At 51.9% G+C, this 16,602-nt stretch overlaps 1 long non-coding RNA gene across 1 annotated transcript; it reads right to left on the bottom strand.

Annotated features, from left to right (window-relative positions):
- LOC140404282 (uncharacterized) lies at nt 1-15,529 on the bottom strand. Its single transcript, XR_011938485.1, has 3 exons — nt 15,394-15,529; nt 14,524-14,650; nt 1-747 (listed from the first exon to the last, which is right to left on the bottom strand). It is a non-coding gene; the product is annotated as an uncharacterized lncRNA (long non-coding RNA).
- Between the last annotated feature and the right edge of the window lie 1,073 nt (nt 15,530-16,602).

Genomic DNA, 16,602 nt, shown 5'->3' with positions numbered 1-16,602 from the left:
TTGTACTAGATGTTTCCCCCAGCAGCGCAGGTACAGAATGCGGCTGCTGGGGAGACACAGGCTCTTATACTCCGCATTACTGGGTGGAACCAGCAGGCAGGCTTCACCAATGAAATAGCAGTCTCAGGTACCACCCACACCAATGGTCTTACAGCATTATTCAGGGTACCGTAATACCCCTAATACTGACTACCACATTCACCCCCTGTTTAAAAAAAAATCCAGCGGGGGTGGTGGTCTCGCATTATACAGTTGTAGAGATGGAGGTTATGGTGGTACCTGGTATACATTAGCACAGTGTTTTGACTCGTTACATGTTGCAATTATTTACAGTAATTATTTGCAGTCAGAATGAAGCAATTAGTCGATCGGGGGCCCTGGTCGTCCTCTGCGATCGTCGTAGCTTCGGCGGTGATGCAGGCGCCAGCTCGGCATCCATGGCTCCGGGAACGTGGCTTCGGCTTCTTCAGCAGCTTCATCACCCCTAGATGGGACCAGTGGAAGGACCAATCCACCTGGGTGGGGTGCACCGGTGGGAGGGAGGATCCAGCAGGCGCCAGGTCCCGTAGGGAGACCGTATCCTGTTGGTCGTCGGGGTACGCCACGTAGGCGTATTGAGGGTTAGCGTACAGGAGGTGGACCCTATCGACCAATGGGTCCGACTTGTGTGCCCATACGTGTTTGCGGAGCAGGATGGGTCCAGGAGCTGCCAGCCAGTTTGGGAACGAGGTCCCGGAGGAGGACTTCCTAGGGAAGACAAGGAGACGTTCGTGAGGGGTTTGGTTGGTTGTGGTACACAGCAGTGATCGGATGGGGTGGAGATCATCCGGGAGGACCTCCTGCCAGCGGGAGACTGGGAGATTCCTGGATCGTAGGGCCAGTAGGACGGTCTTCCAGACCGTTCCGTTCTCCCTCTCCACCTGCCCGTTTCCCCTGGGGTTGTAACTGGTCGTCCTGCTCGAGGCAATGCCCTTGCTGAGCAGGAATTGACGCAGTTCGTCGCTCATGAAGGAGGACCCCCTATCGCTGTGTATGTAGGCAGGGAAACCAAACAGCGTGAAGATACTGTGGAGGGCTTTTATGACGGTGGCTGCGGTCATGTCGGGGCAGGGGATGGCGAATGGGAAATGGGAGTACTCGTCAATCATGTTCAGGAAGTACGTGTTGCGGTCGGTGGAGGGGAGGGGCCCTTTGAAGTCCATACTGAGGCGTTCAAAGGGACGGGAAGCCTTTATCAGGTGCGCTTTCTCTGGCCTGCAGACGTGCGGCTTGCACTCCGCGAAGAATTGGCAATTCCTGGTGGCTGTCCTGACCTCCTCGATGGAGTAGGGCAGGTTGCGGGTCTTAATGAAATGGAAGAATCGAGTGACCCCCGGGTGGCAGAGGTCCTCGTGGAGGGTCCGGAGGCGGTCCACTTGTGCATTGGCACATGTGCCGCGGGATAGGGCATCAGGGGGCTCGTTTAGCTTTCCGGGACGATACAAGATCTCATAGTTAAAGGTGGAGAGCTTGATCCTCCAGCTCAAGATCTTATCGTTCTTTATCTTGCTCTTTATCTGTGCATTATCGAACATGAAAGCCACCGACCGTTGGTCAGTGAGGAGAGTGAATCTCCTGCCGGCCAGGTAATGCCCCCAGTGCCGCACAGCTTCTACTATGGCCTGGGCCTCCTTTTCAACTGAGGAATGGCGGATTTCTGAAGCATGGAGGGTGCGTGAGAAGAAGGCCATGGGTCTGCCCGTTTGGTTGAGGGTGGCCACCAGAACTACGTCGGATGCGTCGCTCTCGACTTGGAAAGGGGGAAATTTGTCGATTGCGTGCATCGTGACCTTTGTGATGTCCGCTTTGATGTGGCTGAAGGCCTGGCGAGCCTCTGCCGACAGGGGAAGACTGAGGATTGAATTAGTGGGTGGGCCTTGTCCGCATAGTTGGGACCCACTGGGCATAATACGAAAAAATACCAGGCAGCGTTTCAGGGCCTTCGAGCAGTGGGGACGGGGGAACTCCATCAGGGGGCGCATGCGTTTGGGATCTGGGCCTATAACTCCATCATGCACTACATAGCCGAGGATGGCTTGACGGTCGGTGCTGAACACGCATTTGTCCTTGTTACATGTTAGATTAAGGATTTTTGCGGTATGGAGAAATTTTCGGAGGTTGGTGTCGTGGTCCTGCTGGTCGTGGCAGCAGATGGTGACGTTATCGAGGTACGGAAACGTGGCCCGCAAACCGTACCGGTCAACCATTCGGTCCATCTCCCGTTGGAAGACCGAGACTCCATTTGTGACACCGAAGGAAACCATTAGGAAGTGGTAGAGCCGCCCATCTGCTTCGAATGCAGTGTATTTGTGGTCGTCCGGGCGGATGGGGAGCTGCTGGTAGGCGGATTTTAGATCCACCGTGGAAAAGACTTTGTATTGTGCAATCTGATTGATCAGATCAGATATGCGGGGGAGAGGGTACGCGTCGAGCTGCACATACCTGTTGATGGTCTGACTATAATTGATGACTTTCCTATGCTTTTCCCCGGTCTTTACAACCACTATTTGACCTCTCCAGGGACTGTTGCTAGCCTCAGTAATACCTTCCTTCAGTAACCGCTGGACTTCCGACCTAATGAAGGTCCGGTCCTGGGCACTGTACCGTCTGCTCCTGGTGGCGACGGGTTTGCAATCCGGAGTGAGGTTCGCAAACAGGGAAGGCGGATCGACTTTGAGGGTCGCGAGGCTGCAGACAGTGAGGGGGGTATAGGGCCGCCGAATTTAAAAGTTAAGCTCTGGAGGTTACATTGGACATCTAACCCTAGGTGCGTGGCAGCGCAGAGGTGAGGAAGGACGTAGAGTCGGTAATTTTTAAACTCCCTTTCCTGGACCGTGAGGTTCGCTATGCAGAACCCTTTGATCTCTACCGAGTGAGACCGGCCAGGGAGATTTTTTGGTTGACTGGGTGGATGGGGAGAGAACAGCGCCTTACCGTATTGGGGTGTATGATGCTCTCTGTGCTCCCAGAGTCAATCAGGCAGAATGTTTTCTGCCCGTTGATGAGCACGGTCGTCGGCGCAGTAGAGAGTGTTCGGGGCCGAGACTGGTCCAGGGTCTCCGAGGCAAGTCGTGGCAAAAATTGGATGTTTTCCTCGGGCGGTGTGTGGTCATCCGAGTCGGGGTCCTGAGAGTCCAGCCAAGATGGCGGCGCCCACTGGTCGCACATGGCTGGAGGTGTACAAGATGGTGGCGCCCATCCTTCGCACGTGGTCCCCGGGGAACAAGATGGCTGTGCCCGGAGGCCGCACGTGGCCCTGGAGAAGGAAGATGGTGGCGCCGCTCGCCGCACGTGGCTCTTGGAGAGAGTTCTGGTGGCAGTCCCGGTTGCTTCCGGAGACAGCGGCGACCGTCCGGGCCTGGCATACTGCCACGAAATGGCCCTTTTTTCCGCACCCTTTGCAGATGGATGAGCGGGTCGGGCAGCGCTGCCGGGGGTGCCTGGCTTGCCCGCAAAAATAGCAGCGGGGCCCCCCGGGGTTGCCTGGCAGTCTCACAGCACAAGCTTGTGGGGGGATGGGGGATGCATCGGGGTCGGCCGGGGAGGGGTTCCACACTGCCCAAGGGGCTGCCGCGCGGTCAGGGACTTAAGCGCGGGCGTTTTGGGAGGCACATCCAGGGAGCTAGCAAGGGCCCATGCCTCCTTGAGGCCTAGTGTCTCTCCAGCAATCGCTGGCGGAGTTGAGAGGACAGCATACCTGCAACGAATGTGTCCCGAATCAAAGGTTCTGTGTGGTCGCTGGCCGAAATTTGCGGGCAGTCACAGTTCCTCCCTAACACCAGGAGCGCATGGTAGAACTCCTCCAGATATTCCCCGGGGATTTGTCGCCTCGTCGCTAGCAGATGTTGGGCGTAGACATGGTTTACAGGGTGAATATAGTGACATTTCAGCAGGGTCATTGCAGCCTCGAAATCGTCCGCATCCTCGATGAGGGCGTAGATCTCTGGCTCTCCCTCGAGTGAAGAACTTGCATCTTCTGGTCCTCCGTGGATGTAGTTGTGGCCGTCCTGAGGTACCCGTTGAAGCACGCCAGCCAGTGCTTGAAGGTTGCTGCTGAGTTTGCCATGAGGGGGCTGAGTTGCAGACACACCGGCTTGATTCGGAGCTCCATTCTTTAAAATCTAGTACAATAAATTGATGCTCAATCAATAACTCCAGAAGCGAGATTGGAGACAATTGAAGGCTTTATTGTACTAGATGTTTCCCCCAGCAGCGCAGGTACTGAATGCAGCTGCTGGGGAGACACAGGCTCTTATACTCCGCCTTACTGGGCGGAACCAGCAGGCAGGCTTCACCAATGAAAATAGCAGTCTCAGGTACCACCCACACCAATGGTCTTACAGCATTATTCAGGGTACCGTAATACCCCTAATTACCGACTATCATACAGTCGTTATTGGTACATAAATGGTGAGTACGGACCGAATTATTTTGCCCCTCCCGCTGCAGGAACACCACGGACGAGACGTGGACAATGAAGAAGTCCATTGACCTCTGGCGGGATTCTCTGGTTGCCTCGCCGACACGGTTGGAGAATCCCGCCCGGAGTTTTGGGGGCAGAAGAACTGGACAGGAATATTGGGCGGCATCCTCCTTCACCCCCCCCCTCTTTGCAGGGCGGGCTCGGGGGTCCGAATTTGAGAGGAGGCTCAGAGATCGGTTTCAGGTCGGCCTGAAATCACCGCGGGATCTTCCCATGCTGTCCACCAACGCAGGTCAGGAAAGGCGCCAAGGCCGGCGCGAAACTGATTTAAATCCTACTAATGGGATGTAGGCGAAGGCCCGACCGGAATTTTCCACCACACCAGTGGGAAAAGACATCAGTCCAGAATGCGTGGCGTGCACAAATCAGGACTTACCTGAAGAATGCCTGGGGCTGTCTCTGGAGTTTGGGATGGAGGCCACCAGCAACGCTGGACCCATGAACAACAGAGCAGTGAGGGAGGGGGCTGTTGGGCATCAGGTGGATCTTCCAAATTCAATGTCCTTGAGGAGATCCATATTTCATCTTCAGAGTGTTCCTGGGGATCCATCTGCTTCCTTCAATGGTGGGTCAGTGATGGCAGGAACCTTTTCAATATGGCACCTGGATATGATGATGGGACGCGCACCTTCAAGTCCACTCTGCCACAGAAGATGGTGCAGAACCCTGGACGACAGATATGGCGTCGTTTCCCATCAGCCTCCACGTCCCCGTGCCCACCACTGGGCTTAGTCCCAGATTGGGGAATTCTGGTACAACTCAGCTAATCTATATACTTGCTGGGCCTTAATTTTCTTGAAAGGCATGGGATTTGGTTTCAACTTTCTTCAGGGAGGGAAGTTCCTGCATGGTAGAGAGAACCAAAATACTCTAAACCTGTTCTTTTAGCAGCCAACGTAAAGTGGATCAAATTATATTGAGTGAACAAAACCGTGGGCCGGAATTTTCCGGCCGTCGGGATTCTCTGATCCCGCGAGCGGCGCACCACCCCCGCCCATGGGCTTCCCAGCGACATGGGGTGGCTTCAATGGGAAAATCCCATTGACGAGCGACGGGAACTGGGAATTCCGCCATCAGCGAACGGCGCCCCGTCGAGAAACGCACCTCATGAGAAAATGGGAAGAAGGGATGACATTTGTAAAGTTTTAATTAACCTAATCGGCATTTGTGTCAATAAATCCATCGCAAAGTTTGGCAGAGAACTACAAAATTAAAAAATGGGCCATTAGCAGTAAAGGAACCAATCAAAACATGTCCAAAAAGTTGGCAATGGTGATTTGAGCCGCCGAGTTGGATTTTTCCCAACAGAAAACCTTCAGGTAAAAATAACATTTACATCACAAGCAAACACATTAATCAATTCTGCCCCAAAGTGTTGGTCGTGACTCGCAGAGCTGCCCCGAGGGCGATGAGAAATGTTGTTTCAGAATTGTGACTCTTCAAATTGATTTTTGGATGACGTCACGATGAGATACAATTTCGGTGTGACGGCCACCCACACGGCTCACAATCCCCCGCCGATCTTCCATTCCAAACTCTGGAGGCACAGTGTAACCGGAGATCTGCCGGGAAATTTATGGTTTCAATATGAGGTCAAGTTCAGGATTGGAAAGATTTATTCTCCAAGGTCCGACTTACATTTTGTTTTAATTTTGACAGAGAAAAAAGGGGCAGTTACTGGAACGAGGAAGGGTGGCTCGGAATATCAATGGGTTTGCCCTAAACGTAAACAGGTTGGCTTTTGAATCTGTTATTCATTATCGGTTGGAAATCAATGGAATGAACCCAGTCTGGATTCTTTAGGTTTGGTGGGCAGCCAGTCAGAGGTTAGCATGGTAGAGCAGTGGTTAGCACAGTTGCTTCACAGCACCAGGGTCACAGGTCGATTCCCGGTTGGGTCACTGTCTGTGCGGAGTCTGCACGTTCTCCCCGTGTCTGTAATGGGGGCTTCCAGGCAAGGGTCTCTGTAATGGGGGGGCTTAAAGGCAGGGATCTCTGTATTCGGGGGTTTCCAGGCAGGGGTCTCTGTAATGGGGGTTTCCAGGCAGGGGTCTCTGTAATCGGGGGTTTCCAGGCAGGGGTCTCTGTAATGGGGGCGTGTACGCCGGAGTCTCTGTCATGCGGGCGTTCAGGCAGGGGTCTCTGTAATGTTGGGTTTCCAGGCAGAGGTCTGTAATGGGGGTTTCCAGGCATGGGTCTCTCTAATGGGGGGCTTCCAGGCAAGGGTCTGTAATGGGGGGTTTCCAGGCAGGGGTCTCTCTAATGGGGGGCTTCCAGGCAAGGGTCTCTGTAATGGGGGGTTTCCAGGCAGGGGTCTCTGTAATGGGGGGCTTCCAGGCAGGGGTCTCTGTAATGGTTTCCAGGCAGGGGTCTCTGTAATGGGGGCTTCCAGGCAAGGGTCTCTGTAATGGGGGGGCTTAAAGGCAGGGATCTCTGTAATGGGGGTTTTCCAGGCAGGGGTCTCTGTAATGGGGGTTTCCAGGCAGAGGTCTCTGTAATCGGGGGTTTCCAGGCAGAGGTCTCTGTAATGGGGGGGCTTAAAGGCAGGGATCTCTGTAATGGGGGTTTCCAGGCAGGGATCTCTGTAATGGGGGTTTTCCAGGCAGGGGTCTCTGTAATGGGGGTTTTCCAGGCAGGGGTCTCTGTAATGGGGGGTTTCCAGGCAGGGGTCTCTGTAATGGGGGGTTTCCAGGCAGGGGTCTCTGTAATGGGGGCTTCCAGGCAGGGGTCTCTGTAATGGGGGGTTTCCAGGCAGGAGTCTTTGTAATGGGGGGTTGCCAGGCAGGGGTCTCTGTAATGGGGGCGTCCAGGCAGGAGTCTTTGTAATGGGGGGTTGCCAGGCAGGGGTCTCTGTAATGGGGGCGTTCACACCAGTCTTTGTCATGCGGGCGTTCAGGCAGGGGTCTCTGTAATGGGGGCGTCCAGGCAGGAGTCTCTGTAATGGGGGTGTCCAGGCAGGAGTCTTTGTAATGGGGGGTTTCCAGGCAGGGGTCACTGTAATGGGGGCTTCCAGGCAGGAGTTTTTGTCATGCGGGCATTCAGGTTAGAATCTCTGTAATGGGGGCATTCAGGCAGGAGTCTCTGTAATGGGGACGTTCAGGCAGGAGTCTCTATAATGGGGGCGTTCAGGCAGGGGTCTCTATAATGGGGGCGTTCAGGTGATGGTTTCCAGGCAGGGGTTTCTGTAATGGGGGGTTTCCGGGCAGTGGTCTGTAATGGGGGGCTTCCAGGCAGTGGTCTCTGTAATGGGGATTTCCAGGCAGGGGTGTCTAAATGGGGGCTTCCAGACAGGGGGCTCTGTAATGGTGGGGTGTTCTTGTGGAAGTCTGTCTGTAATGGGGGGATCTCTGGGGGGGGGTTCTTCAATGGGGGTTTCTGGTGGGGAGTCGTGGGGGTGGGGGTTGGATCACTCTTGTACGATGGGGGGGGGGGGGGGGGATCCAAAAAAATCCAATGATGGGGGGATGGACGGAATTGCGTTGCGTGGGGGGGAGGGGACCGAGCCGCCGGACCTTGCTATTGGTCTGCCTGCTCAAACTGGCGACTCGATAGTGGGATTCGCGATTAATGCATGCCAATCCCCGGCATGCATTAATTTACATGACAAGCGGTAGGGAATCGCCTCTGGATTCTCGCCCTTAATGCGAGCGCATATCAGTGGCAATCCATCTCCAGACGGAGACTTCCGGCCCATATTCCAATCTGCGGTGCTACAATATACAAAGAACAAAGAAAAATTACAGCACAGGAACAGGACCTTCGGCCCTCCAAGCCTCCGCCGATCCAGATCCTCTATCTAAAACTGTAGTTGAAGGAACTTTATAAAGACTTCAATACAGGAAGTGAAACGGTATTTAAGTCGTCTGCATACTTCAGTATAATTGTGATACAATATTCATTGCACACATTCCGTGTGAATGTTGGCGTGGACTGACTGCACACATTGAAATGTTCACTGGGTTCCTGGAACACACTAATGTTACTGTTCATGAAATGTAGACAAGATATTGGTTAACGAACCTCATGGTCAGTCCTACTTCCTGGGAATAGACTTCGACCTTTCGCTTTGAGAGTTCTGGGAGGAATGCCCCAGAAGTTGTTATTTCCTAATTCAACTGATGTTTAAAAATCCTCCCCGAATATTACCCAGAGCTGCTGGTGAGTGGGGAGGTCAGGGTGCAAAGTGACTGATTGGGACAGACCCGATGGGCCAGCTGTTGTTTATGTGCAAAATAAACTTGTTGCTTTTCAACTCATTTAATTTCGGCAGAGATTATCCGTTAGTCTTCCAGACCGAGGTCTACGTGGGAGCAAATTTGCGTGATCTTCTGTCCTGCCGATGTCGATGCCGTTTTGTGTGGCTCCCCACCTCGCCACCAGGGGGCCAATTGCATGGGGTCGCCTTCGAAGGAACCGGAAAATCTACCCAGTGGGAGGGCTGGAAAATCCTATCCGTTGGGTTACATCAGGGCAGCATGGCAACACAGTGGTTAGCACAGTGGTTAGCGCTGTTGCTTCACAGCTCCAAGGTCCCAGGTTCGATTCCCGGCTTGGGTCACTGTCTGTGCGGAATCTGCACGTTCTCCCCGTGGTCTGCGTGGGTTTCCTCCGGGTGCTCCGGCTTCCTCCCACAGTCCAAAGATGTGCAGATTAGGTGGATTGGCCGTGCTAAATTGCCCTTAGTGTCCAAAAACGGTTAGGTGGGGTTACGGGGATAGGGTGGAGGTGTGGGGATAGGGTGGAGGCATGGGCCTAGGTAGGGTGCTCTTTCCAAGAGCCGGTGCGAACTCGATGGGCTGAATGACCTCCTTCTGCACTGTAAATTCTATGATTCTATAGCTAGATATGGGACTCTTGGCTTCGTTTCCAGTGTAATGGAGTACAAATGTAAAAACGTTACACTCAACCTTGGTGGAATGCTGGTTAGACGCCAAACTGGTTTTGCATTGTTCCGCCAGTTCACTTTAGGAAGGATGCCACTCCCTAGGTGATGGTGCAGCAGGGACTTTACTAGAGTGGTTCCAGGGATGAGGGTCTTTAGGCTGGGGTAGCTGGGGCTGTTTTCCTGAGAGCAGAGAAGGTTAAGAGAGATTTATATTGATATGGATTGCTTCAGTATCTGTGGAGTTATGAATGGTGCTGAACATTGCGCAATCACCAGTGAACATTCTAACTTCTGACCTTACGATGGGGGAGGGAAGTCATGGATGAAGCCGTTGAAGGCGGTTGAAACTCATTCAGATGCGGTGGGAGGCACAGTAGCGTAATGGTTAGCACTGCTGCCTCATGGCGCCGAGGACCCGGGTTCGATCCCTGCCCCAGGTCACTGTCCGTGTGGAGTTTTGCGCATTCTCTCTGTGTCTGCGTGTGTCTCACCCCCACAACCCAAAGATGTGCAGGGTAGGTGGATTGGCAATGCTAAAATTGCCCTTTATTTGGGGAAAAAAAAGAATTGGGACTTTAAATTTAAAAAAAGGAACTTATTCAGATGCTAACGCTACCATTGACACTAGGCCCCTAGCTGCGTTTCTCAATACTGCGGCATCTCTCGCCGCCGGATTCTCTACCCACCCCTTAATTGTCAATGGGATTTCCCATTGAGGCCACCCACGCCACCGGGAAACCCACAGGAGGGGTGCGCTGCCGGCAGGAATAGGGAATCCCAATGGCCGGGGAAATTTGTCTTATGTTCCTTGACATCTTTGTCAAATCTCTCCTGTGTTCCCGCCTATCCCAGACCTCCTATTCTGCTCACTCTCGCTCTGAAGAAGTTTGAAATGTTAACTCATATTTCTCCCTCCTCAGATGCTGCCAAACCTGCTGAGTTTTCCCGGCATTTTCTGTTTTTATTTCAGCTACATAGTTGCTTAAACACCGACAAATCACCCTTAAAAAATGGAAGTGAAAGAAGAGATTGGTGTCCAGATTTTTGTTTTATAACGCTTCTGTTAACAGCCTTGGGATATGTCACAATGTTAAGGTGCTACATCGGGGCAGCATGGTAGCACAGTGGTTAGCACAGTTGCTTCACAGCTCCAGGGTCCTAGGTCCGATTCCCGACTTGGGCGGGAATCTGCATGTTCTTCCCGTGGCTGCGTGGGTTTCCTCCGGGTGCTCTGGTTTCCTCCCACAGTCCAAAGATGTGCAGGTTAGGTGGCTTGGCCACGCTAAATTGCCCTCAGTGTCCAAAAAGGTTAGGTGGGGTTACTGGGATAGGATGGCGGTGTGGGCTTAAGTTGGGTGCTCATTCCAAGGGCCGGTGCAAACTCAATGGGCTGAATGGCCTCCTTCTGCACTATAAATTCTATGATATGGAGTTGGATATGGGTGTTCGGGTGTGACACCGAAGCGGTTAAATCAGATTTATTACGTATGTCACAAATACTCTCACAGAAGGCTGGCCCGTGGTAGGAATCAGTCTCTCACAATGATCAGAAATCTGGCTGAACTGAGCCAGGTTACAGGAAGGTGTCAGTTGTCGGTAACTATAATCGCCCCCATCGTGACTCTGACAAGTACTTGTTGTCGTTTTGATAGCAACAACCCAACCACAGCGGGACTCAATATTGTTTAGAAAATTGCAGTTCTGTGAATTGGATTTTATTTGCGAAAATGCATGCTTGTGAGAATTAAGAACTAACTCGGTCAAACCCCTGCACTAAATGTTATTAAACGATGCTGCAGTTTTACTCCTTTCTTATATTGGAATTGGAATAGTTTATTGTCACGTGTACCAAGGTACAGTGAAAAGGATTTTTCTGCGAGCAGCTCAAACAGATCATTTAGTACATGAAAAGAAAAGAAAATACATTATAGGGCAACGCAAGGTACACAATGTAAATACATAGACACCGGCATCGGGTAAAGCATACACGGGTGTAGTGTTAATCAGGTCAGTCTATATGAGGGTCATTTAGGAATCTGGAAACAGAGGGGAAGAAGCTGTTTTTGAATCTGTTCTTGCGTGTTCTCAGACTTTTGAGAGAGAGTGAGTAAGCCGGGTTGGGGGGGGGGGGGGGTCTTTGATTATGCTGCCCGCTTTCCCAAGGCAGCGGGAGGTGTAGATAGAGTCAATGGATAGGAGGTGGGTTTGTGTGATGGACTGGGCGGTGTTCACGACTCTCTGAAGTTTCTTGCGGTTTTGGGTCGAGCAGTTGCCATACCAGGCTGTGATGCAGCCTGATAGGATGCTTTCTATGGTGCACCTGTAAACGTTGGTAAGTCAGTGTGGTCATGCCATATTTCCTTAGTTTCCTGAGGAAGTATAGGTGCTGTTGTGCTTTCTTGGTAGTAGCGCAATGTGGGTGGACCAGGACAGATTTTTGGCGATGTGCACACTGTTGTGTTAGGTACACTGGTCTAACACTGGCTGCAACTGGATGCAGCTTAGATCAGAAGGATACTCCAGACCTTGAAGTTAGTTCAATCAGGTTTATTGAACTAATAGCACAGTTCTCTGTGAGTTCGACTCTCTGTTAACTTAAGTGTGGTTGCTGTCTGACTGAACCAGACTAGCTCTTAGCCACATGGTGGGGGTGTGAGATTGTAACAACACCCTTGACTGACTCTCTGGATGTTCATCAGTGAAAAGAGGCAGAGTGTGAGTGCCTCGTGTCTTTCATAGTCAGATCCCACCCGAGTGTCCTGCTGCTTATTAGTCATGTCCTGTTCTCTGTGTCCATTAGCTGCTTGTCTGTATATCATTGTGGGTGTGTCCGCATATCATGACACACACCTCGGAACCTGAAGCTGTCAATCATCTCCACCTCGGCAGCGTTGATGCTGACAGGGGTGTGTACAGTACTTTGCTTCCTGATGTCAATGACCAGCTCTTTAGTTTTGCTGGCATTGAGGGAGAGATTGTTGACCTTACACCACTCCACTAGGTTTTCTTATTTATAGGCAACACCAACAATAAAAATAACAGTTCTATCTTATTAAAAGAAAACTTCAATCTTATTATCCAGAAGTTGCACATTTTGAGTAAGCCATCCTGTGTATAACAGGGCCTTCAATAAACAGATAAGTGCTGGTAGAATCCTCCCTGAATTGTTTTTGTTTCCTGTTGCATTATTCATATCTAATAATGATTGTACTTTTGAAAGGAATGAGTTTTCATTTAAATGCAATTTGTCAAAGATTGCCCTCTGGGCTGTCCATGTGTGTACTATTTATAAACATGTAAATGGGTGAAATTATGCTGTGAGGCAGTTGAAGCCGAGTTTGTTTTTGTTTGCGACTGACTGGCAATGCCCTACTTTTCCAAATTTCCTGGAGGAAAGGCTCAGAAAGGCAGGACTCTGCATCAGAGTCAAGAGTCCTGACGGTCCCAGGCCATTGACAGCCAGAGCTTCGGGAGCAGCAGGAAAATCAGGTGAACCACACTCCATGCCTTGTCCGCATTTGATTAAACCGAACTCTAAGCTGGGGAAAGAACCTTTGTGAGTTGGGGACTAAAGTAATAGGCGGATGATGAAATGAAATGAAAATCACTTATTGTCACAAGTAGGCTTCAATGAAGTTACTGTGAAAAGCCCCTAGTCGCCACATTCCGGCACCTGTTCGGGGAGGCTGTTATGGTAATTGAACCGTGCTGCTGGCCTGCTTTCAAAGCCTAGTGTGCTAAACAGCCCCTGATCAACTTACTGTTAATGTTAAAGCCAGTTTGACAATAGCAGCTGAATGCCTTCATGAAACAAGGAACTGAAGAGTTGTGCTCAGCAGTAAGTGACTTGGGTGAAATTGTTTCTCCTTGTGTGTTACTGTGCTCTGATTGAATGTGTGAAAGCGAATACTGCGTGCTAAAAATCAAAGGAAATCTTTTGACTGTGGTAAGAATGTCCTTGAACACAGTCACCAGAGCGGGCGGGGTGGGGGGGTGGAATGAAGGACTTACTCTTGGAAGGGCGGTTTGAGTGCTTGGAGGAGTTGACGGAGAACAAAGAACATAACCAACCCTGCGCCAATCCAGGTTCCTTATTCAGACCCACTACTTATTGCCCAGACAATCTGGTGCAAAAACTAAAATCACATGGGATTTAGGGTAGGACAGCCAGATGGATATAGAACTGGCCCGAGTTGGGTTTCCACGGCGGGGATGTTTTTAGGTATATGCAAGCGCGAGATTTGCATGGAAGGTTTTCCCGACATTTACGGTGACACCTCCCTCCTCGATGTTGGAGGGGGTGCTGTTGCTGATGGGGTTGGAGGTCATCTTGCCGATTGATGGGAGGATTCTGCAGGAGGATATGGTGCCGTTGCAGGGGGTTACGACCAAGTGGGAGGAGGAGCTGGGGGTGGCATTGGAGCAGGGGTTGTAGTGTGAGTTGTTGTGGAGGGTGAACGCCTCAATCTCGTGTGCGAGACTGGGGTTAAATTAAAGATGGTGCATAGGGCGCATCTGACGAGGTCGAGGATGAGCTGATTGTTCGAGGGGGTGGAGGATACTTAGGAGCGGTGTGGGAGAGGTCCGGCCCATCATGTACATATGTTCTGGTCCTGCCCGAAGTTGGAGAAAGTTTGGAGGTCGTTTTTCAGCGCCACGTCGCCGATCTTGGACCTGGAGCCCAGTCCCCTGGGGGCCATATTTGGGGTGTCGGACCTGCCGGAGCTGCAGACGGGGGAGGGGGTAGACGTTTTTGCCTTCGCTGATCGCTTGCAGGCGAGTCCTGCTGGGGTGGAGGTCAGCCTCTCCGCCCTGTGCCTCAGTGTGGCTGGGGTCCTGATGGAGTTCCTGTATCTGGAGAAGGTGAAGTCCACCTTCAGGAGTTCCAGAAGAGATAGGGTCTGTTTATTCTGCACTTTAAAGAGTTGGTTACCGTAAACTGCTAAGGGGGGGGGGGTTATTTTTCTTGTTTTTCTTTTAGTTGGGGTATGTTTTGTTTTATGTTTAAACGGTTAAAATGTTAAAAACCGAATAAAAAAAGTCATCAGAACATATCATCCGCCTTTGTTTATAATGTCACCAATACATAATGGGCAAGAGGAAATCTCCCACCTACCAATTGTGCAATTGTTTATAAACGGTTAGCACTTTCTTCATTCAGAGGGTGGTACTTTACAATGCACACGACTGAATCAGCCAGGGTTGATGTAAAATAGAAGCTAAATACTGTGGCCGCTGGAAATCTGAAATAAAAACGGAAAGAAGAGTCATACGAACTCGGAATGTTAACTCTGGGCCGGGTCCCCCCATCCCCCCCAGCCGCGTGTTTCTCGGCAGAGGGAGGTGACGTGCTGTGCGCCAGCGGCGAGATTCTGTCGGTGGGTTTCCCATTGAGGCAACCCGACGCCGCCAGGGAACCCATGGCAGGGCTGTGCTGCCGGCAGGACCAGGGAACCGCTTCGCCATCGAACAGCCGGAAAGTGCTAGCCTCCGTTTCTCCCTCCACAGACGCTGCCAGGCCCGCTGAGCATTTCCAGCACTTTGCTGCTTTTATATCAGAATGTGCAGTATCCTCGTCCTGCTATACGAGTCAGGGCCACCTTTTGGATGAGACATTCGACTGAGGCCCCGACTGCCATGGAAATGTCCCATGACCGATTTGTGGAGCATGGACCTCTCCTGCTTTCCTGGCCAACATTCATCCCTGAACCAACATCACCAAATTGTATTTACTGATTATTGTCGGACCCGGCTGTGCCGAAGGAAACAATGCCCACACTTCAAAAGTACTTCATTAGCTGCTGTGTACTTTGGGACTCCAGACCCACAGCAATATGGTTGACGCAAAAATGTCCTCCTGAGATGGAAGGCAGTTAGTGGCGGGCAGTAAATGCTGGCCCAGCCAGCAATGCTCATGTCCCTTAAAATGGATTTTAAAAACATATCCTTCGAATGTGAAGGATGTTTAATTATTGCAGGTTCTTACCTTGTTATCTGGTCATTGGCATGTTTGACAACCATTGTAACCATTTCCCGAAATAAACGTGCCCGAGTATCCAATAAAACCAGAGAAGTTTAACTAAATCCTCCCCTCCTCCCACAGACGGGGGAAACCAGAGGCGGACTTACACTATCGGGGGCCCCACATCACATCTTGTCCCCTGACGATGCGGCAGCCTTCCCCAATGACATTAGTCCCACCCACAATGATGTCGGGCTCTGACCCCCCACAATGACATAGAGCCCCGCCCACAATGATGTCGGGCCCTGTCCCCCCCATAGTGATATAGAGCCCCGCCCACAATGACTCCTGGCCAGGTTGCTGGCCAGCTCAGCCCTCTGACTCTCAGCTCTGCCTGGCTGGCCTCTCTGATCGAGTCGCCCCGCTCCCGCTGCACCCCGATTCCCTGAGCCACAGTGTTGGCGCTTGCCTGGCCTCCTTTGCACCTCCCGACTGCAGCTCTGCTCACCTCTCGAATCTTGCTCGGGTGGCCGGGCCTCGAGCCTCGATGACCACATGTGTTCCTGCCTGGCCGCTGCTGCTGACTATCTGGCCTGGTGACCTCAGTTTCTTTTGCTTGGTTGCCTGCCAGCCCTCCTCAGCCCTGGCCTAGAGGTCAAGAGTCACCCCACTGCTTCTCTCATAGATCATAGAATTCACAGTGCAGACGGAGGCCATTCAGCCCATCGAGTCTGCACCTTCCCTTGGAAAGAGCACCCCACCCAAGCCCACATATCCACCCTATCCCCGGAACCCAGTAACCCCACCCAACCTTTTTTTTGGACACTAAGGGCAATGTATTATGGCCAATCTACCTAACCTACGCATCTTTGGACTGTGGGAGGAAACCAGAGCACCCGGAGGAAACCCACGCAGACACGGGGAGGATGTGCAGACTCCACACAGACAGTGACCCAAGCCGGGAATCGAAACTGAGACCCTGGCATTGTGAAGCAAAAGTGCTAACCACTGTGCTACCCTGTTGCCCAATGGCCAGCTTCTCCTCCTAGCCTCGCTGAAGGCTTCCAGCAGAGGTGGGCTTACACTTTTGGAGGCACAGACAGCCGCTCAGTATGCCCCCCCCCCCATCCTATTGGCCGGGTCTCCACGCTGGAGTGCTGTGTATTACATTGTAAATCCGCCTCAGGGGCAACTCTGGCCCCACGGATAAGAGAAACCCCCCCACACACAGAA

This window comes from Scyliorhinus torazame, chromosome 30 (assembly GCF_047496885.1).
Source record: "Scyliorhinus torazame isolate Kashiwa2021f chromosome 30, sScyTor2.1, whole genome shotgun sequence".
In the NCBI taxonomy this organism is placed as follows: domain Eukaryota; kingdom Metazoa; phylum Chordata; class Chondrichthyes; order Carcharhiniformes; family Scyliorhinidae; genus Scyliorhinus; species Scyliorhinus torazame.
Note: the sequence above shows the minus strand (reverse complement) of the source record. Positions and strands in the feature narration are given on the sequence as shown.